Genomic DNA, 24182 nt, shown 5'->3' on the forward strand with positions numbered 1-24182 from the left:
AATACAGAGAGAGAGAGAAATACAGAGAGAGAGGAGAAAAATACAGAGAGAGAGAGAAATACAGAGAGAGAGGAGAGAGAAATACAGAGAGAGAGAAATACAGAGAGAGGAGAGAGCAATATAGAGGGAGAGAGGAGAGAGAAATATAGAGGGAGAGAGAAATATAGAGGGAGAGAGAAATATAGAGGGAGAGATGAGAGAAATACAGAGAGAGAGAGAGAAATACAGAGAGAGAGAGAGAAATACAGAGAGAGAGAAATACAGAGAGAGAGGAGAGAGAAATACAGAGAGAGAGAGAGAAATACAGAGAGAAAGGAGAGAGAAATACAGAGAGAGAGAGAGAAATACAGAGAGAGAGAAATACAGAGAGAGGAGAGAGAGAAATACAGAGAGAGAGAAATACAGGGAGAGAGAAATACAGAGAGAGAAATACAGGGAGAGAGAAATACAGAGAGAGGAGAGAGAAATATAGAGAGAGGAGAGAGAAATATAGAGAGAGAGGAGAGAGAAATATAGAGGGAGAGAGAAATACAGAGAGAGAGAGATACAGAGAGAGAGAAATACAGAGAGAGGAGAAAGAAATACAGAGAGAGAGAGGCGAGAGAAATATAGAGCGACAGAGGAGAGAGAAATATAGAGGGAGAGAGGAGAGAAATACAGAGAGAGAGAAATACAGAGAGAGGAGAGAGAAATATAGAGGGAGAGAGGAGAGAGAAATATAGAGGGAGAGATGAGAGAAATACAGAGAGAGAGAGAGAAATACAGAGAGAGAAATACAGAGAGAGAGGAGAGAGAAATACAGAGAGAGAGAGAAATACAGAGAGAGAGAGAAATACAGAGAGAGAGAAATACAGAGAGAGAGAGAAATACAGAGAGAGAGGAGAGAAATACAGAGAGCGAGGAGAGAGAAATACAGAGAGCGAGAAATACAGAGAGAGAAAGAGAGAAGGAGAGACAGAGAAATATGGGGGAGAGAAAAAGAGAACTACAGAGAGCGGGAGAAAGAGGAAGGGGGAGAGAAAGAAGTGCAGAGAGACAGAGAAATATAGAAACACAGAGAGAAAGCGATAGAAAGAAGGTGAAACAAGGGAAACCCTGTCAAGGTGCTATGTGTCCTCCTGTCCTAATCACAAGCATGCTCCCTGGACCCCCTGAGGAGAAGCCAGTCAGGACCCAGGCAGCAGCAGAGCCTCATCCACTCTGGCATGTGACAGCCATTTTGTTGATATCATTACCAGCTCCCCCGGGGTTTATCAGTCACACATAGTCCCACGCACACTGAGCGCTTTCTTTTGCGAAAGCTGTAGCTGCTAAAATAGCCTCAGAAGAGTTTTTAAAGTGATAACGAAAAATAGTTGTTTTTACAGGGGCAGAAAACTTGCTCTGTTACTCATTGTGGCCTGTCTGTAAAAATAGTTATTAACAGTGAGAGAAAGAGGGGGAGGTTTAGTAGAAGTGTCAACTGAAGGAATATAGTACTGAAGACTAATACAGACCAGATAGCACCTCAGTGTCCCTTCCCTTAAATCAAATCAAATTTTATTGGTCACATACACATGGTTAACAGATGTTAATGTGAGTGTAGCGAAATGCTTGTGCTTCTAGTTCTGACCATGCAGTAATAACCAACGAGTAATCTAACCTAATAATTTCACAACTACTACCTTATACACACAAGTGTAAAGGAATGAATAAGAATATGTACATATAAATATATGGATGAGCGATGGCCGAACGGCATAGGCAAGATGCAGTAGATGGTATAGAGTACAGTATATACATATGAGATGAGTAATGTAGGCTATGAAAACATTATATAAAGTGGCATTGTTTAAAGTGGCTAGTGATGCATTTATTATATCAAGATGGCAAGATGCAGTAGATGGTATAGAATACAGTATATACATATGAGATGAGTAATGTAGAGTATGTGAACATCATATAAAGTGGCATTGTTTAAAGTGACTAGTGATACATTTATTACATCCAATTTTTTATTATTAAAGTGGCTAGAGATTTGAGTCAGTATGTTGGCAGCGGCCACTAAATGTTAGTGATGTCTGATGGCCTTGAGATAGAAGCTGTTTTTCAGTCTCTCGGTCCCAGCTTTGATGCACCTGTACTGACCTCGCCTTCTGGATGATAGCGGGGTGAACAGGCAGTGGCTCTGGTGGTTCTTGTCCCTGATGATCTTTTTGGCCTTCCTGTGACATCGGGTGGTGTAGGTGTTCTGGAGGCTGGAGGGCAGGTAGTTTGCCCCCGGTGATGCGTTGTGCAGACCTCACTAACCTCTGGAAAGCCTTACGGTTGTGGGCGGAGCAGTTGCCGTACCAGGCGGTGATACAGCCCGACAGGATGCTCACGATTGTGCATCTGTAAAAGTTTGTGAGTGTTTTTGGTGACAAGCCAAATTTATTCAGCCTCCTGAGGTTGAAGAGGCGCTGTTGCGCCTTCTTCACCACGCTGTCTGTGTGGGTGGACCATTTCAGTTTGTCTGTGATGTGTACACCGAGGAACTTGAAACTTTCCACCTTCTCCACTACTGTCCCGTCCATGTGGATACTACTGTCCTGTCGATGTGGATAGGGGGCTGATCCCTCTGCTGTTTCCTGAAGTCCACGATCATCTCCTTAGTAAACAGAGCAGTTAGCACTTCAGTGTCCCTTATCTTACTGAACAGTCTGAAAATATCTGTAATATCTGTAATGTAATGTTTTCAAGGAGGGTGACTTGTTCTGAAGACACTCTCATTCATTCCAACTCTATTTGAACACCATAAGCACTAATACAATGCTCTCTCATACATTGGCTCAACAGAAGGGAAAAGCAATCTTAGGTCATTTCAGCTACAGCCCCACTGACAATTTCCAATGAGTGATGTGTGTACAAGAGGTGGGACATAGAAGCAGTCACCACATACAGATAATTGAGTGGTAAATAATATATAAGATAACATTTGAGAAACATAGAACACATTCACATTGGGGACACTAATGAACATAATGCAAGTCTGTCACATACAAAAACAGGTCTGTCATGTATGGTTGTGTAAAAGACCCTCAGGGCCAGTTTCCCGGACACAGGTTAAGCCTAGTCCTGGACTAAAATGCATGGTCAATGAATAATCTCCATTGAAATAGCTTTGTAGTATTTTCCCGTACCATATCGTTGCGGCGGAAGAAGGTGTAGACAGCATACAGGTAGTAATCAAACAGCTGGGAAACACAGCGGATGACATCAAAGGCTTCAGAATGTTCATCATCCGCATGTATTTAACCTGTATGGGAAATATTAGAAAGGTATACATATTATTATATATGTTATTATATACTATTAGATATTAAATAACAAAACAATTGATATCAGTTAAACAGTTATCAACAGAAAGGTAAAAAAAAAAAGCTAATCTCAAAAACTACTAGCCTGGTATATTAGATACTTGGACATTCTGTTTGGATCTTCCACATCTAAACAAGTTGATCCAAAACCTTTGCGTCATCTTTTTGGGGGATTTGAATGGGATAAATTCTAATGTTTGAATGTAACTTTGAAGCAAATATCCTCTGGGCGATTTACAGTACATGACTGATATGAATGTGATCAGGATGCCAAAAAATTTACATGACGTTTGACATCAGCACTGCACCAAACGAACGCACATATCTAATGTGATGAAACAACTGATTTACTCTCCATTCACCTCTATAAGATGTCCTGGGACGTAAAGGGTCTCAACTGTTCATCATATCCAACTAAAGCAGACAACATTGTAGCTGGGGTAACATTAGATCCCAGGACTCCCATAGTAATGTAATCTAAGATGTTTTAAGTCAATCATAATCGAATAGTGATTTATAATAATATATTTGCCCAGCTTATGGAGCATTTACATGTACTCTGAGGGGAAGCAATTTAATTTGAGAAAAAGGTAATAAAATGAATAGCTACAGAGCACATGGCTGTAACAAGGTTACCATTGAACCAGAGCTGATGAAAGAGCCACTTTTTGAGCTGAGACTGGCACTTTCTTACTTTCTCTTTCTGTGAATACTAGAACCCTGTCATCTAACTTTTCAGAGCACTATTGAAACAGAAATGCAGATCAGGATTTCTTTCACATTAAGTGACTTGGTATACTGTACATGTTCTATTTGACTTAATACGTTTTAAATTATACATGTACTATTATACATCTGAAATGCAAGAACAATACAAATAAATGTTAGTTGAATAAAATGAATTTACTACACTGTAAGTGAACTGCGCTGGTCATTTAGAATGTTGTTTAGAAACGTAATTAAATTCTAATCAGTTAAAAACACGAGTGAAAAACAGAGATTTCTTCACAAACTCGGAGCCTTAACTACCTCACTTCTCATAATGACATTTCTTCCTCTCCAATTAAATCAAATCAAAGACGGGTTGCGATTTGAGCAGGAAGCAAAATTGACTTTGAGGCACGACACCTCGCAACTGACGTCAAACAGACATTTACATTCCACTTATGAAATGAAAGGTCACGGGGGTTTGGCGTGGATAATGATAGGCTAATGATGGCAGGTACAGGCCAGTCACACCGCCAGGTAGCCTTGGGAATAGGGTCCTGGTTCATCACATTCTTAAATGAGCGATGAGCTTGTTAATTGGTTATCGAGGTCTCTGGCAGGAGAGGGGTCACCACGGTCATCACTTAGTGTCTTGGATGTTTCTGGGAGGTGAGAGGAGAGGAACAGAGGAGAGGAGAAGATTACTCACCGACCAGGCGAATCACGTTGAGGGTTGTGTTGGTCAGGATGGGAGCATTGGCGCCCTTGTTAAGGCTGTAGTCCGACTTCTTCCTGCTGCGCAGCGTCTCACTTGACGGGCTGATTAGAGAGAGAGGGGAGGTGCTGATTAGAGAGAGAGGAGAGGCGTGAGGGCGGGACAGACAGCTGTTCATGTTCATAACCCTGTGGCTCGGTGGTTGAGCCTAGACACAGACAGTGGTTCATATTCATAACCCTGAGGCTTGGTGGTTGAGCCCAGACACAGACAGTGGTTCATAGCCCTGCGGCTCGGTGGTTGAGCCTAGACACAGACAGTGGTTCATATTCATAACCCTGAGGCTTGGTGGTTGAGCCCAGACACAGACAGTGGTTCATAGCCCTGCGGCTCGGTGGTTGAGCCTAGACAGACAGTGGTTCATATTCATAACCCTGAGGCTTGGTGGTTGAGCCCAGACACAGACAGTGGTTCATATTCATAACCCTGAGGATTGGTGGTTGAGCCCAGACACAGACAGTGGTTCATATTCATAACCCTGCAGCTCGGTGGTTGAGCCTAGACAGACAGCGGTTCAGATTCATAACCCTGAGGCTCGGTGGTTGAGCCCAGACACAGACAGTGGTTCAGATTCATAAACCTGAGGCTCGGTGGTTGAGCCCAGACACAGACAGTGGTTCAGATTCATAAACCTGAGGCTCTGTGGTTGAGCCCAGCAATATTCATTCGTAAAATCTCCTTAATTGATCAATTAAGAGGCGTGACACGAGAGGGCTAAAGACGTAGCTAAACGAGTGTTGGGGCAGTGGTGAACCGCTGATCTTACAGAACCAGCCCCCTGACTAATGATGAAACTGCATCTACCACCATTCATTAGTACATCTCTAATTGCTGGACATGGACGTGACCTTCCAGCAGCACTTCAATTAGCCAGTGATTCCTTCTGATAGATTGGGAAATGAGCGTGTTAGAGGCTTAGATCAGTACAACACACTGGGGAGAACGCAGACCCTGCAGGCACTGTGTTCTCCTGCATGTAGTGAACCCAAGGCTTTCGCCACACAACATGCATGGAAATCAATAACTGTGTGTAATGTTTATGTACATCATCAATTCATTAATTCCTACATCTGTTCTGTCAGGACCCGGTGCGAGAAACAGTCACTGATAATCATCAGAACCCAGAAGATGAGGCAGACACAGCAGTACTAGAGATGGTGGTTTAATTAAAGAACAAAATCTTCAGGCAAAGAAACTAAATCCACAATGTCCAAAAATAAAGCCAAAAGGCACAAAATGGAAATCCTCCAAAATACAAAAGAAACTCCACAAAGTGGTAAAAAACAGCAGGGAAAAACAAACCTCAAAAGACTACTCAAATAATACACAAGAACTAAACCAGAGAACCTCTGGAAAATCCAACAAGAGAAATAACTGTATAAAACAAGGCTTGGGCTGGGTGCTAACTTACAAACACTGAGCAAGGAACAAAGGAACACACAGGGTTTAAATACTAACAAGGGAATGACCTACAGGTGCAAACAATAATTAGAGCAAGAAAAACAAAAAGGTACAAAAAAGGTGCAATGGGGACATCTAGTGACCAAAACCCGAACAGTCTTGGCCAAAACCTGACAGAATCCCCCTCCTAGGAACGGCTCCTGACGTTCCTACCAGCCTTCTCAGGGTGGAGGATCCTGAACTGACGAATGAGGTCAGGGTCCAGTATGTCCTTGGCAGGAACCCAGGAGCGCTCCTCGGGACCGTAGCCTTCCCAGTCCACCAGATACTGCCAGGACCGCTGCACCCGGCGGGAATCCAGTATCCGGTGGACGGTATAAGCCGACTGGCCACCGATGACACGGGGCGGAGGGGGAGGTCTGCCTGCCGGGATAAGGGGAGAAAAAACAACAGGTTTTAATAAAGAAATGTGAAATGTTGGATTGATCTTAAGGGATCTGGGTAAGTGCAGGCGAAAAGTAACGGGATTGACTCTCCTGGCAATCTTAAAGGGACCGATGAACCTCTGGGACAGCTTGCGAGACTCCACCCGTAGTGGTAAGTTCTTAGTTGAGAGCCATACTCTCTGGCCGGGGTACAGGGTAGGACCGGGACGGCGACGTCTGTTGGCTTGTCGTTGGTACTGCTGAGAGGAACGCAGAAGATTAAGACGTGCCTTCTTCCACGTAAGCCGACAGCGTCTGATGAACCTCGAGGCTGAAGGCACTCTGACTTCTGCCTCCTGGTCCGGGAACAATAGAGGCGCATAGCCAAACTGACACTCATGCGGGGATATACCAGTGGAGGAGGAGCACAAGGTGTTGTGCGCGTACTCGGCCCAAACAATGAAGGATGACCATGTGGACGGGTTGTTGGAAACCATGCATCTGAGGGTGGTTTCCAGCTCCTGATTCATCCTCTCAGTTTGGCCATTGGACTCCGGATGGTACCCTGAAGATAAACTGGCCGTGGCCCCTATGAGTTGGCAGAAGGCCTTCCAAAACCTTGAGGCGAACTGGGGACCTCTGTCGGAAACCATATCTTGCGGAATCCCAAAGACTCGGAACACATGGTTAATCACCAACTCAGCTGTTTCCTTGGCAGAAGGTAATTTGGTCAAGGGAACAAACCTGGCCGCCTTAGAAAACCTGTCGATGATGACTAGGATCGTAGTATTACCATGGGACGGAGGAAGGCCAGTAATAAAGTCCAACGAGATATGGGACCAGGGTCGGTGGGGAATAGATAGAGGGTGAAGGAGTCCTTGAGGGCGGAGGTGAGAAGATTTGCCCTGGCAGCACACGGAACAGGCCTTGACGAAAGTGGCAACGTCTTCTTTTATGGTGGGCCACCAGAACTTACGCTGGATGAACTCCAACGTGCGACCTACGCCCGGGTGACAGGTGAGGCGAGAGGAGTGCCCCCACAGAAGGACTTGGGACCTTGCTGCCTTGGGAACAAACAACCGATTAGCAGGACCTCCTCCAGGGCCCGGTTCGATGGCTTGAGCTTGTTTCACGGTATCCTCCACTTGCCACGAGATCGGAGCCACGATCTTAGCGGCCGGAAGGACAGTCATGTCAGTATCTTCTCGAATGGCAGGAGAGTAGATTCGTGACAAGGCGTCCGGTTTGAGATTCTTCGACCCGGGTCTATAGGTGAGGATAAACTGAAATCGGCTGAAGAAAAGAGACCATCGAGCTTGTCTGGAGTTCAACCGCTTCGCCTGCTGGATATACTCCAGATTTTTGTGGTCCGTAAGCACTTGAAACGGTTGAGAAGCCCCCTCGAGCCAGTGTCTCCATTCCTTCAATGCCATCTTAACCGCTAGGAGTTCACGATCCCCCACATCGTAATTCCTCTCGGCCGGGGTAAGCCGGTGAGAGAAGAAGGCGCAAGGATGAAGCTTCTTGTCTTCACCCCTCTGAGACAGGACAGCTCCAACCCCAACCTCTGATGCGTCTACCTCCACCACAAAAGGTTCATCCGCCGTTGGTAGTGTCAGGATGGGAGCAGAGAGGATGCGCTGCTTGAGTCCTTGGAAGGCCGTCTCAGCTTCTCTTCCCCACAGAAACCTTGTGTTGCCACCCTTGGTTACAGCTGAGGGGCTGCCACCGAGCTGAAGTTCTTGATGAACTTGCGGTAAAAGTTGGTGAAGCCCAGGAAACGCTGAACTTCCTTAACGGACTTGGGGGTGGGCCAATCCGCTACCGCCCCTACCTTCTTGGGGTCCATCTGGACTCGACCGGGTTCCACTATAAATCCCAGGAATTGTACTCGAGAGGAATGGAATTCACACTTCTCCGGCTTAACGTACAAATGGCTGTCTAGGAGGCGTTTGAGCACTTGTCTGACATGCTTAGTGTGTTCTTGAAGGGAGCTCGAAAAGATGAGGATGTCATCCAAGTAAACAAACACGAAGATGTTAAGCATATCCCTAAGCACATCGTTTATGAGCGCTTGGAACACAGCCGGAGCGTTGGTCAGGCCGAAGGGCATCACCGAGTATTCGTAGTGACCAGTAGGCGTGTTGAAAGCGGTCTTCCACTCGTCCCCGGGTTTGATCCGCACAAGATGGTATGCGTTCCGCAGGTCAAGCTTAGTGAAGACAACTGCTTCCTGGAGCAGCTCAAAGGCTGTGGCCATAAGGGGTAGCGGGTAGCGGTTACGGATGGTTATGGCATTGAGTCCCCGGTAGTCGATGCAAGGTCGTAATCCACCGTCTTTCTTGGCCACAAAGAAAAACCCTGCTCCCGCCGGCGAGGTAGATGGACGCATGAGGCCTGCTGCCAGAGCGTCCTTGATGTAGGTATCCATAGCAGCTCGTTCGGGAGGAGAAAGGGAAAAGATCCGACCCCTGGGAGGGCAGGTCCCCGGAAACAGGTCGATGGTGCAATCGTAAGGTCTATGGGGTGGTAGTTTGGTGGCCCTCTGTTTGCTAAATACCAGTTTGAGGTCATGGTAACACTCGGGAACTCGGGACAGGTCGATGGATTCTAGAGACTCGGAAGGGGAACTCGGGGAACTCGGGAAGATACAAGTGGCTTGGCACGTAGGACCCCACTGCTTGATAGTGCCCACAGACCAGTCGATGTGAGGGTTATGGCTGTGAAGCCAGGGATAACCAAGGACGAGAGGGAACTCGGAACAGGAGATCAGATGAAAGTTCATCACTTCCTGGTGTTGGGAAACTGAAAGTCGCAAGGGGGTAGTGGCACGAGTAACAAGTCCAGATCCCAAAGGGCTTCTATCCAACGTAGTAACCCTTATGGGGTCACTCAGAGGTTCAGAAGGAACGCCATTCTCTTTCGCCCAGACCCCATCCATGAAGTTACCTGCGGCTCCAGAGTCTACCAAGGCTTGAAGAGAAAACTCGTGGTCGTCCCAGGAAAGGGTAACTGGAATGAGCAGGCGGGAGTTGGATGGATGGGAGGAGGTTATGTTTCCCGTTACAGTCCTCCCAGGCCTGCATGGGAGAGTGCGTTTCCCTGGAGCCCGGGACACGTGGAGCGGAAATGGCCCGGTTTGCCGCAATATAGACAGCATCGCTCCCTCATCCGGCGGTCTCTCTCAGCCTGGGAGATGTGTCCAACCTGCATGGGTTCTGGTGGAGCCAGCGAGGATAAAGGTGGAGACTCGGAGCTGGAACCGACAGGAGCTAGGGTGAGCGGTCTACGGTTGAGTTCTCTCTCTCTCAGACGCTGGTCTATGCGTGAAGCCAACTTGATAAGGGACTCGAGGTTGTCCGGTGGTTCCCGAGTGGCCAGTTCATCTTGGATGGTGTCAGAAAGACCCTTCAAAAAACACACTGTGAGCGCCTCGTCGTTCCAGCCACTTGCTGCTGCCACAGTGCGGAACTGGATGGCATAGTCCGTCACGCTGCGCCGACCTTGGCGGAGAGTCAGGAGCTGTTTGGCTGAGTCAGGGCCGTTGGTAGGACCTTGAAACACTCGCTTGAATTCTTCAGCAAAGGTAGAGTAGCTGGCACAGCAGGGACTTTGGGCATCCCACACAGCAGTAGCCCAGGCTAGGGCTTTGTCCGACAGCAGGGTGATGATATATGCTATCTTGGACCGGTCGGTGGGAAACGACGATGGTTGCAGCTCAAAGGAGAGAGAACATTGGGTGAAAAACCCCTTACAAACACTCGGATCCCCTGAGAACCGTTGGGGAGGCGGTAGACGAGGTTCAGCCAGGGGGTTAACTGCCAGGGGCACTTGAATCTGATGAACTGGAGCAGAAGCGGTTGCCGGGGAAAGTCGATCCGAAATCTGCTTTATGGAAGTCAGCATCTCTGACAGAAGTTGAGAATGTCTAGCCATTAAGGCCTCTTGCTGAACCAGAGCAGCTTCGTGGCGTTGGACAGTCCCCTCGTGGTGGGACAGCATGGAAAAAAGATCCTGGGTACTGGCTGCCTCTGGGTTCATTATAATGGCTCAGTGTTTCTGTCAGGACCCGGTGCGAGAAACAGTCACTGATAATCGTCAGAACCCAGAAGATGAGGCAGACACAGCAGTACTAGAGATGGTGGTTTAATTAAAGAACAAAATCTTCAGGCAAAGAAACTAAATCCACAATGTCCAAAAATAAAGCCAAAAGGCACAAAATGGAAATCCTCCAAAATACAAAAGAAACTCCACAAAGTGGTAAAAAACAGCTGGGAAAAACAAACCTCAAAAGACTACTCAAATAATACACAAGAACTAAACCAGAGAACCTCTGGAAAATCCAACAAGAGAAATAACTGTATAAAACAAGGCTTGGGCTGGGGCTGGGTGCTAACTTACAAACACTGAGCAAGGAACAAAGGAACACACAGGGTTTAAATACTAACAAGGGAATGACCTACAGGTGCAAACAATAATTAGAGCAAGAAAAACAAAAAGGTACAAAAAAGGTGCAATGGGGACATCTAGTGACCAAAGCCCGAACAGTCTTGGCCAAAACCTGACATGTTCTTAATGAAGAGCTTTTGAATAGGTAAATGTGGTTTTTGCCCCCCGCTGCACATCTGCCACTCTCACACAATTAGCTGCCACATTGTAGCACATAGTCACATACATAGCCTACCCAGTGATTTACTGCAGAATCTCCCCTCCTCTCTGTTAACAAGAGAACAATGGAAGGGTGTGTGTGTGTGCGTGTGTGTGTGTGTGTGTGTGTGTGTGTGTGTGTGTGTGTGTGTGTGTGTGTGTGTGTGTGTGTGTGTGTGTGTGTGTGTGTGTGTGTGTGTGTGTGTGTGTGTGTGTGTGTGTGTGTGTGTGTGTGTGTGTGTGTGTGTAGTAGTCGAGAGATGTAGTGGGAGGAAATGTATTTGAATGATCTGTTAAAAACTGGCTTCTTTGAAAGCTTAATGAAATACTGTAGAAGACGAAGATTTGAGAACATTTTCACATGGGGATAAAAAGTGTGGTAATTCATCCTCTTTTCTGCACTAGAGGGCTAATGATTGTGTTCATCAAACATGTGATTTGAGTGCTATGAAGTAAGGGGAGCGTAAAAGAAAACGTTTCATTATGTAGACAAAGAACTTGATGCAGTTGTGCCGACTGATGGGTTATGTAGGGGTGAGCTAAAAATATATTTGAGAAACCTATTCTAAATATATAGCCAATACATGCATTTAAATGGCTTTTTCTACCACGATATACACTTGTCCTTTTTCCAGAAAGACCACAGAATATACCCTGGCATTATGTGGCTGAGCCATGAGGAGAAAGATCACCAGATATACCCTGGCATTATGTGGCTGAGCCATGAGGAGAAAGACCACCAGATATACCCTGGCATTATGTGGCTGAGCCATGAGGAGAAATACCACCAGATATACCCTGGCATTATGTGGCTGAGCCATGAAGAGAAAGACCACCAGATATACCCTGGAATTATGTGGCTGAGCCATGAGGAGAAAGACCACCAGATATACCCTGGAATTATGTGGCTGAGCCGTGAAGAGAAAGACCACCAGATATACCCTGGCATTATGTGGCTGAGCCATGAGGAGAAAGACCACCAGATATACCCTGGAATTATGTGGCTGAGCCATGAAGAGAAAGACCACCAGATATACAGTGGAATTATGTAGCTGAGCCATGAAGAGAAAGACCACCAGATATATCCTGGAATTATGTGGCTGAGCCATGAAGAGAAACTGAAATGATTTCTTGTCCATTGTGTATTTCCGTTTGCTGAATTTTCAGATAAAGCCTGGAATAAAAGAAAAAGGGCTACCTATAATTAAATCATACAAATATTTAGCTCCCATATAGCAAATGGCACATATGTATTTAGATTGAAATGTAAGACAGGTTTACGCACAATCTTCTCTTTGTGCCAGACTGGGTTCAAATGCCTTCCGTTTCATTTCTTTTTTGTATTCTTTTTACTGTTGATTTCTTTTTCACTTTATGTGGTGCGTGCTGCCCAGAACACCGGAAGAACTATAAGTGAATTGTTGTAATGTTTGTTTATGTGTCAGTTAATCCCATAAGAGATGGGTTGCCAACTGGCGATTTGACACGGAAATAACATGTCATTCATTCATGCATCTGTTTCAACACTACACTGAGAACAAAATAATCACAATTCTTTCAAAATGATGTATATAATGCATGTATCTTTCCACTTATAGATGTACATCACGCATTAACTAGTAGCATAGCTCGTGAGAACTTGACCAGTGAGCTCACGGGATATGACATCATGACGTTGTGCCCTTTGTCCTGACCTCTTGAGAGGGATGTCTCCGGTCTGCTCGTCCACGAAGTCCTGCTGGAGTTCATCAGGGACGTCACTGTCACTGTCGTAGTCCTGGTAGACTCTCTTCTCCAGCTCATCTGACTCACACTGCAGAGAGGGAATAACACAGTAACAATATCATTCAAATATGGACATTTAGAAAAGGTTTATATATAGTACCAGTCAAAAGTTTGGACACACCTACTCATTTAAGGGTTTTTCTTTATTTTTACTCTTTTCAACATTGTAGAATAATAGTGATGACATCAACACTATGAAATAACACATATGGAATCATGTAGTAACCCACATTTTTTTGTTGTTGAGATGTTTCAAAGTAGCCACCCTTTGCCTTGATAACAGCTTTGCACACACTTGGCATTCTCTCAACTAGCTTCATGAGGTAGTCACCTGGAATGCAATTCAATTAACAGGTGTGCCTTGTTAAAAGTTAATTTGTGGAAATTCTTTCCTTCTTAATGTGTTTGAGCCAATCAGTTGTGTTGTGACAAGGTAGCGATGGTATACAGAAGATAGTCCGTTTTGGTAAAAGAACAAGTGCATATTATGGCAAGAACAGCTCAAATAAGCAAAGAGAAATGACAGTCCATCATTACTTTAAGACATGAAGGTCAGTCAATACGGAACATGTCAAGAACTTTGAACGTTTCTTCAAGTGCAGTCGCAAAAACCATCAAGAGCTATGATGAAACTGGCTCTCATGAGGACCACCACAGGAAAGGAAGACCCAGAGTTACCTCTCTGCTGCAGAGGATAAGTTCATTAGAGTAGCCAGCCTTAGAATGCAGCCTAAATAAATGCTCCACAGAGTTCAAGTAACGGACACATCTCTGAACATCAACTATTCAGAAGAGAATGTGTGAATCAGGACTTAATGGTCGAATTGCTGCAAATAAAACACTACTAAAGGACACCAATAAGAAGAAGAGACTTCATTAGGCTAAGAAACACGAGCAATGGACATTAGACCAGTGGAAATCTGTCATTTGGTCTGATGAGTCCAAAATGGAGATTTTAGCTTTCAACCGCTGTGTCTTTGTGAGACGCAGAGTAGGTGAACGGATGATCTCCGCATGCGTGGTTCCCACCGTGAAGCATGGAGGAGGAGGTGTGATGGTGGTATGCTAGTGACACTGTCTGTGATTCATTTAGAATTCAAGGCACACTTAATCAGCATGGCTACCACAGCATTCTGCAGCGATGCGTCATCCCATCTGCTTTGCGCTTAATGGGACTATCATTTGTTTTTCAACAAGACAATGACCCAAAACATACCTCTAGGATGTGTAAGGGCTATTTGACCAAGAAGGAAAGTGACAGAGTGCTGCATCAGATGAACTGGCCTCTACAATCACCCGACCTCAACCCAATTAAGATGGTTTGGAATGAGTTGGGTGAAGGAAAAGCAGCCAATAAATGTTCAGCATATGTGGGAACTCCTTCAAGACTGTTGGAAAAGCATTCCTCATGAAGCTGGTTGAGAGAATGCCAAGAGTGTGCCATGCTGTCATCAAGGCAAAGGGTGGCTATTTGAATAATCACAAATCTAAAATATATTTGGATTTGTTTTAACTCTTTTTTGGTTACTATATGATTCCATGGGTTATTTCATAGTGTTGATGTATTGACTACTATTTTATAATGTAGAAAATAGTACAAATAAATAAAAAACCTTGAATGAGTAGGTGTGTCCAAACTTTCAACTGGTACTGTATATTAACAATATGATCATTTAGATGCTTTAATCACTGTCGTAGTCCTGGTGCACACTTGACTAATGTACCTGACTCATACTGCAGAGGGGGAAAATAATCATATGGTCATTCAGAGAAAGAGTTATAATTGCTGATGATTTAGAAGCTTTTATCACATTTTTACATTTTAGTCATCTAGCAGACACTCTTTTCCAGAGCCACTAACAGTTAGTGTGCTCATCTTAAGATAGCTAGGTGAGACAACCACCACCTACAATACACTACCAGGAATAATACCACGTACAATACTCTACGAGGAACAATACCACCTACAATACTCTACCAGGAACAATACCACATACAATACTCTACCAGAAACACAACCACCTACAATACTCTACCATGAACAATACCACATACAATACTCTACGAGGAACAATACCACCTACAATACTCTACCAGGAACAATACCACCGACAATACTCTACCAGAAACACAACCACCTACAATACCACACCAGGAACAATACCACCTACAATACTCTACCAGGAACAATACCACATACAATACTCTACCAGAAACACAACCACCTACAATACTCTACCAGGAACAATACCACCTACAATACTCTACGAGGAACAATACCACCTACAATACTCTACCAGGAACAATACCACCCACAATACTCTACGAGGAACGATACTCTACCATGGAAAAAGCAACCAGGAACAATACCAACTACAATACTCTACCAAGAACAAAACCACCTACAATACTCTACCAGGAACAATACCACCTACAATACTCTACCAGGAACAATACCACATACGATACTCTACCAGGAACAATACCACCTACAATACTCTACCAGGAACAATACCACCTACAATACTCCACCAGGAACAATACCACATACGATACTCTACCAGGAACGATACCACCTACAATACTCTACCAGAAACACAACCACCTACAATACCACCTACAATACTCTACGAGGAACAATACCACATACAATACTCTACCAGGAACAATACCACATACAATACTCTACCAGAAACAAAACCACCTACAATACTCTACCAGGAACAATACCACCTACACTACTCCACCAGGAACAATACCACATACGATACTCTACCAGGAACGATACCACCTACAATACTCTTTAACCATGGAAAAAGCAACCAGGAACAATACCAACTACAATACTCTACCAAGAACAAAACCACCTACAATACTCTACCAGGAACAATACCACCTACAATACTCTACCAGGAACAATACCACCTACAATACTCCACCAGGAACAATACCACCTACAATACTCTACCAGAAACACAACCACCTACAATACCACCTACAATACTCTACGAGGAACAATACCACCTACAATACTCTACCAGGAACAATACCACATACAATACTCTACCAGAAACAATACCACCCACAATACTCTACCAGGGACAATAACACATACAATACTCTACCAGGAACAATACCACCCACAATACTCTACCAGGGACAATACCACATACAATACTCTACCAGGAACAATACCACCCACAATACTCTACCAGGAACAATACCACCCACAATACTCTACCAGGGACAATACCACATACAATACTCTACCAGGAACAATACCACCCACAATACTCTACCAGGAACAATACCACATACAATACTCTACCAGAAACAATACCACATACAATACTCTACCAGGAACAATACCACCTACAATACTCTACGAGGAACAATACCACCTGCAATACTCTACCAGGAACAATACCACCTACAATACTCTACCAGGAACAATACCACCCACAATACTCTACCAGGGACAATACCACATACAATACTCTACCAGGAACAATACCACCCACAATACTCTACCAGGGACAATACCACATACAATACTCTACCGGGAACAATACCACCTACAATACTCTACGAGGAACAATACCACCTACAATACTCTACCGGGAACAATACCACATACGATACTCTACCAGGAACGATACCGCCTACAATACTCTTTAACCATGGAAAAAGCAACCAGGAACAATACCAACTACAATACTCTACCAAGAACAAAACCACCTACAATACTCTACCAGGAACAATACCACCTACAATACTCTACCAGGAACAATACCACATACGATACTCTACCAGGAACGATACCGCCTACAATACTCTACGAGGAACACAACCAACTACAATACTCTACCAGGAACAACACACCTACAATACTCTACGAGGAACGATACCACCTACAATACTCCACCAGGAACAATACCACATACGATACTCTACCAGGAACGATACCGCCTACAATACTCTTTAACCATGGAAAAAGCAACCAGGAACAATACCAACTACAATACTCTACCAAGAACAAAACCACCTACAATACTCTACCAGGAACAACACACCTACAATACTCTTTGAGGCACAATACCACTTACGATACTCTACGAGGAACAAAACCACCTATAATACTCTACCAGGAATAATTGAAACTTTAAAGGGAACTTAACTGAACTGCAGATTGTGTATGCTCACTTTCTCAATGTGATCGAAATCTAGCGACACAATGCCTTCGACTGAGCTTTAGCAGTTCATATTGAATACAAGCTTGAGGTTATGAAAATGTGTTAACAAGAAAGGAACCATTTTGGATTTGACTAATCCCCATTGATAATACAATATTAATTCTCAAGATACATTGGTGTATTAATTAAAATTAAGACAAAAACAAACAATGGGTTGATTGTAATGGCAGAACAAAAAAAAACTGATAATGAAATCTGAACAAATAATAGTCCAGTCCACTTGTATGCAAGCACATTTCCATAAAAGTTTGTCACTTCATAAAAGCGAGCCTATTATTTCATTAATATCAGTGTGCTATCACGCAGAGCTCTCCAAAGGACAACACGCAACGCCCATATAACTGTAGTCTTTATTTTTCATTACAGTAGCGGCTCATATTGAATATAATGAAATGTCAAGTGCATCAAAGTGTTAAGCACCACTGCAGCGGGTGTAAACTCCATACCGACACGGCCCCCTCCATTAAACTCTGTTACGACCTCTGACGTGACTGCTAGGGCGACTATAAACCACTTAACGTCCCCAAATGATAATGTCCGACTTTAATCGCTGCTCCTATTTATTTCCTCACTTGAAATGACAGTGTGGCGGACGGTGATGACACGTGATACCAGGGGAACTAATGGGATTCATATTAATACTTGGTGAGATCTGATGGAATGGCAGCAGGCGTTGTGAAGAAGGATCAGTGGATAGTGATACAACGTTCTGGTGGAGAGATGCAACAGCGTAATGGACAATGTGTGTGGCAGACAGGGAGTTATGGAATATGTCACCTTCTGATTGAAATAACCTTAACTCACCCTTATCAACAAAGTTGTTGGTGCTTACAAACGGCTTCGTTCTGCTTCATTCTCCTTGACAAACAGCAAACACAACATACCAGCTACAGGACTAGGATCTAGAAACATGTGAAACATCTGGAACTAGGATGAGGCACTGGGGTGGGTCGATATGGCAGACTGATCTACAAATGACCTTGCGTCATAAATAACTACTCATTATTATTTGTAGATTAGTCAGTCATTCACAATTTACCCTCAATGCATTACGGATTTGATGCTCTCAAACATGGCCACTGCTTACCCCATTGGAGGCCAGCACGTCCTCAGTCTCCCCATCCTTGTTGTCGATGTGCCTCTCAAAAGGGGTTCCCCTCCTGGCTGAAGAGCTCAAAAAAAGAGACAGGAGTTCCTGGTCCTAACTGGACAACATCTGTCTACTGGGAGACACTGAGGGGTCCGGCACTGACCCATGAACTTTAACTCCTGCAGGGAGAGAGAGCAGAGGGAGAGATACGCTCAGGGATGCGGCCCAAATGGCACCTTATTTCACCGTAGGGCACTATATGTACAACAAAAAAAGAAGTTGTGCACTATATAGGAAATAGGGTGCCATTTGGGACGTAGCCTTAGATTGAGGCCCGTCCACACCAAGGACGATAACTATAACAATAATAAAAAAAAAAAATCTTTCTAATTCAAGTGAACAGGAGCATTCACACCACAACGATAACTACAAAAACAGCGGAAAACGATAACGAGAGCTATCGTTTAGATCACTTTAAGAGCGATTTTCTGCCTGGCCCTCCGATGATAAAACATTGACAACCAATCAAAAGCGTCTTCTATTGAAGCGCTCTTGGTTCTAGGTGTGCAAGGCTGCTCGGAGAGGAGAGAAGGCAGAACGCAAGGTAAGCTTGCCTGAATAACTAAGCATGTGTGAGCATATTGGTAGCCACATTACTTATAGGAAGACTTCGGAGAATGATGATCCACGACAACCATCGCATGAGAAGGCCATATTTTCCGCATTTTATTTCCTACTACTAGCCTATCGAGGAGATTCCAGCTTGCTTTTGCTTGCTGAATTTAAAATAGGGGAGTTTAAAAGGAGAGTGAGAGGTGTGATCAAAATACACCATATGAGTAGCCTGTTAATGTACCTTTCTGGACCTTGTAAACCCATAACTGATCCAAATGGTTGCATGATCAGGCCTAGGCTATATGCAGTTATTTTGGCATGAAGCATTCAAAACAGAATGTATGAGCGGTAATTAAAATGATCCTACATCACAGCATCTTACAGCCCTAGACAATAATTGTGTATTGACTTGATAACAATACATTCCTCATTACACTGTGTTGTTGTTGCCTATGTAGAATGTTTTAGTCTAAAACCTTAGGCCTAATCAATAGTGGAGTTTTCTGTGTCCGGAACTGCAGAGCGCAGCCTGGAGGAACGCACAGATCTGCAATTTCATCATCTGTTCACTTTTTTTTATTGCACTTTGACAGTTAAATAGTTATAGCCTTCCTATTTAGCTAATGTATGGCCTAATATCCAGCTAATATTTAGCTTCTTACTTCAGCTACACATCTCTAGCCTCTCTTCCAACTGTTCCCGTGCTACGCTAGTCTCTCTGCTAATCCCCTTCTTGTGAAATCACAGGAAAAGCTATAGGCTACAGAAGCTACAGGACATTTATTTTGCTAATTTCTTTTCTTTAGTTTATTAGGTAAATATTTTATTTCTCAATTTCTTGAACTGCATTGTTGGTTAAGGGCTTGTAAGTAAGCACTTCACTGTAAGGTCTACTACACCTGTTGTATTCGGCGCATGTGACAAATACAAATTTACAGTATTTTTTGAATTGTTATACTCGGCCCAATAGCCTTTTTCGAGAAGATGAGCAAAGTTTTCTCTTGCTAATTGCTAAATGTAAAATTAGCCTAGGCCAAATGAACTGTTGCACAGGACAGACATATGAGCACAGCGAAAATAAAGATCCAAATGGGTTAACAATCAATAGAAAAATGGAACTCACTTGCAAACCACTTGATCAACAAGACAAGCAATTCCATGACTTAAAAGATGTGCAGGCTAAACAGCGTTTATTGTTGAATAGCTACATTTAAATAGGAGTTTCTATATGATTTTTTATTACATGTACAGTGCCATCAGAAAGTATTCATACATCTTGAATTATTCCACATTGTTGTGTTACAGCTTGAATTCAAAATGGGTTAAATATTTTTTCTCTAAACCCTCTTCACACAATACCCCATAATGATAAAGTGAAAACATGTTCATCTATATTTTTGCAAATTTGTTGACAACGAAATACAGAACAAATGTATTTACATAACTATTCACCCCAGTCAGTAAATGCTAGAATTACCTTGGTTTGCGATAACAGCTGTGAGTCATTCTGGGTAAGTCTCTAAAAGCTTTGCACAACTTAATTGTACAATATTGGCACATTATTCTTTTATAAATTATTCAAGCTCTGTCAAGTTGGTTGTTGATCATTGCTAGTCAGCCATTTTCAAATCTTGCTATAGATTTTCAAGACGATTTAAGGCCATTCAAGATCATTCAATGTCGTCTTGGTAAGCAACTCCAGTGTATATCTGGCCTTGTGTTTTAGGTCATTGGCCAGGCTACATGGCGCCGACAGATGGTCGCCTCGCTTCGCGTTCCTAAGAAACTATGCAGTATTTAGTTTTTTTATGTATTATTTCTTACACTGTTACCCCAGGAAATGTTAAGTCTTACTACCTACAGCCGGGAAGAACTATTGGATATAAGAGCAGCGTCAACTTACCAACATTACGACCAGGAATACAACTTTCCTGAAGCGGATCCTCTGTTTGGACCACCACCCAGGACAATGGATCGGATCCCAGTAGGCGACCCAAAACAACTGCGCCGCAGAAGGGGCAGACAGAAGGGTTTTCTGGTTAGGCTCCGTAGACAGGCATCACTCACCGCTCCCGAGTATAATACTCGCCAATGTCTAGTCTCTTGACAACAAGGTAGACGAAATTCGACCAAAGGATGCCTTCCAGAAAGACATCAGAGATTGTAACATTCTCTGTTTCACGGAAACATGGCTCACTCGGGATACGTTATCAGAGTCGGTACAGCCACCCGGTTTCTTCACGCATCACGCCGACAGAAACAAACATCTCTCTAGTAAGAAGAAGGGCGGGGGTGTATGCCTTATGATTAACGAGTCGTGGTGTGATCATAACAACATACAGGAACTCAAGTCCTTTTGTTCACCTGACCTAGAATCCCTTACAATCAAATGCCAACCGCATTATCTACCAAGAGAAATCTCTTCGATTATAGTCACAGCCGTGTATATCCCCCCCGAAGCAGACACCTCGACAGCCCTGAACGAACTTCAATGGACTCTATGCAAACTGGAAACCACATATCCTGAGGCTGCATGTATTGTAGCTGGGGATTTTAACAAAGCTAATCTGAAAACAAGGCTTCCTAAATTTTATCAGCGTATCGAATGCGCGACCCGGGTTGGCAGCATTCTGGAACTTATGCGACGCATACAAAGCACTCCTTCGCCCTCCTTTCGGCAAATCTGACCACGACTCCATTTTGTTGCTCCCAGCCTATAGACAGAAACTAAAACAGGAAATGCCCGTGCAAAGGTCTGTTCAACGCTGGTCCGACCAATCTGATTCCAAGCATCAAGATTGCTTCGATCACGTGGACTGGGATATGATCCGGATAGCCTCAGACAACAACATTGATGTACAGTTGAAGTCGGAAGTGTACATACACCATAGCCAAATACATTTAAACTCAGTTTCACAATTGCTGACATTTAATCCTAGTAAAAATTCCCTGTCTTTAAGACATTTAGCATCACCACTGTACTTTCAGAATGTGAAATGTCAGAATAATAGTAGAGAGAATGATTTATTTCAGCTTTTATTTCTTTCATCACATTCCCAGTGGGTCAGAAGTTTACATACACTCAATAAGTATTTGGTAGCATTGCCGATAAATTGTTTAACTTGGGTCAAACGTTTCGGGTAGCCTTCCACAAGCTTCCCACAATAAGTTGGGTGAATTTTGGCCCATTCCTCCTAACAGAGCTGGTGTAGAGGAGTCAGGTTTGTAGGCCTCCTTGCTCGCACACTCTTTTTCAGTTCTGCCAAACATATTTTCTATAGGATTTAGGTCAGGGCTTTGTGATGGCCACTCCAATACCTTGACTTTGTTGTCCTTAAGCCATTTTGCCACAACTTTGGAAGTATGCTTGGGGTCATTGTCCATTTGGAAGACCCATTTGCGACCAAGCTTTAACTTCCTGACTGATGTCTTGAGATGCTGCTTCAATATATCCACATAATTTTCCTTCTCATGATGCCATCTATGTTGTGAAGTGCACCAGTCCCTCCTGCAGCAAAGCACCCCCACAACATGATGCTGCCACCCCCGTTCTTCACGGTTGGGATGGTGTTCTTCGGCTTGCACGCCTCCCCCCTTTTCTTCCAAACATAACGATGGTCATTATGGCCAAACAGTTCTATTTTTGTTTCATCAGACCAGAGGACATTTCTCCAAAAAGTACGATCTTTGTCCCCAAGTGCAGTTGCAAACCGTAGTCTGGCTTTTTATGGCGGTTTTGGAGCGGTGTCTTCTTCCTTTCAGGTTATGTCGATATAGGACTCGTTTTACTGTGGATATAGATACTTTTGTACCTGTTTCCTCCAGCATCTTCACAAGATCCTTTGCTGTTGTTCTGGGATTGATTTGCACTTTTCGCACCACAGTACGTTCATCTCTAGGAGACAGAACGCGTCTCCTTCCTGAGCGGTATGATGGCTGCGTGGTCCCATGGTGTTTATACTTGCGTACTATTGTTTGTACAGATGATCGTGGTACCTTCAGGCATTTGGAAATTGCTCCCAAGGATGAACCAGACTTGTGGAGGTCTACAATTTTTTGTCTTGGCTGATTTCTTTTGATTTTTCCCATGATGTCAAGCAAAAAGGCACTGAGTTTGAAGGTAGGCCTTGAAATACATCCACAGGTACACCTCCAATTGACTCAAATTATGTCAATTTAGTGTATGTAAACTTCTGACCAACTGGAAATGTGATACAGTGAATTATAATTGAAATCATCTGTCTGTAAACAATTGTTGGAAAAATTACTTGTCATGCACAAAATAGATGTCCTAACCGTCCTAAAACTATAGTTTGTTAACAAGAAATTTGTGGAGTGGTTGAAAAACGAGTTTTAATGACTCCAATCTAAGTGTATGTAAACTTCCGACTTCAACTGTATATGCTGATTCGGTGAGCGAGTATATTAGCAACTGCATCGTGATGTTGTACCCACGGTGACTATTAAAACATTCCCCAACCAGAAACCGTGGATTGAGGCCAGCATTCGCGCAAAACTGAAAGCGCGAACCACTGCTTTTAATCATGGCAAGGGGACCGGAAACATGACCGAATACAAACAGTGTAGCTATTCCCTCCGCAAGGCAATCAAACAAGCTAAGCGTCAGTATAGAGACAAAGTAGAGTCACAATTCAACGGTTCAGACACAAGACGTATGTGACAGGGTCTACAGTTAATCATGGATTACAAAAATAAATCCAGCCCCGTCGCGGACACCGACGTCTTGCTCCCAGACAAACTAAACAACTTCTTTGCTCGCTTTGAGGACAATACAGTGCCACCGATACGGCCCGCTACCAAAACCTGCGGGCTCCTTCACCGCAGCCAACGTGAGTAAAACATTTAAACGTGTTAACCCTCGCAAGGCTGCCGGCCCAGACGGCATCCCTAGCCGCGTCCTCAGAGCATGCGCAGACCAGCTGGCTGGTGTGTTTACGGACATATTCAATCAATCCCTATCCCAGTATGCTGTTCCCACATGCTTCCTGTTCCCAAGAAAACTAAGGTAACTGAGCTAAATGACTATCGCCCCGTAGCACTCACTTCTGTCATCATGAAGTGCTTTGAGAGACTAGTCAAGGATCATATCACCTCCACCCTATCTTCCAATTTGCTTGCCGCCCC

The 24182-nt window shown here is 43.9% G+C and overlaps 1 pseudogene; it reads right to left on the reverse strand.

Annotated features, from left to right (window-relative positions):
- Positions 1-978: 978 nt before the first annotated feature.
- The window catches only part of LOC139555197 (syndetin-like), a 174722-nt pseudogene continuing 151518 nt past the window's right edge, over positions 979-24182 (reverse strand).

This window comes from Salvelinus alpinus, chromosome 26 (assembly GCF_045679555.1).
Source record: "Salvelinus alpinus chromosome 26, SLU_Salpinus.1, whole genome shotgun sequence".
Classification (NCBI taxonomy): Eukaryota; Metazoa; Chordata; class Actinopteri; order Salmoniformes; family Salmonidae; genus Salvelinus; species Salvelinus alpinus.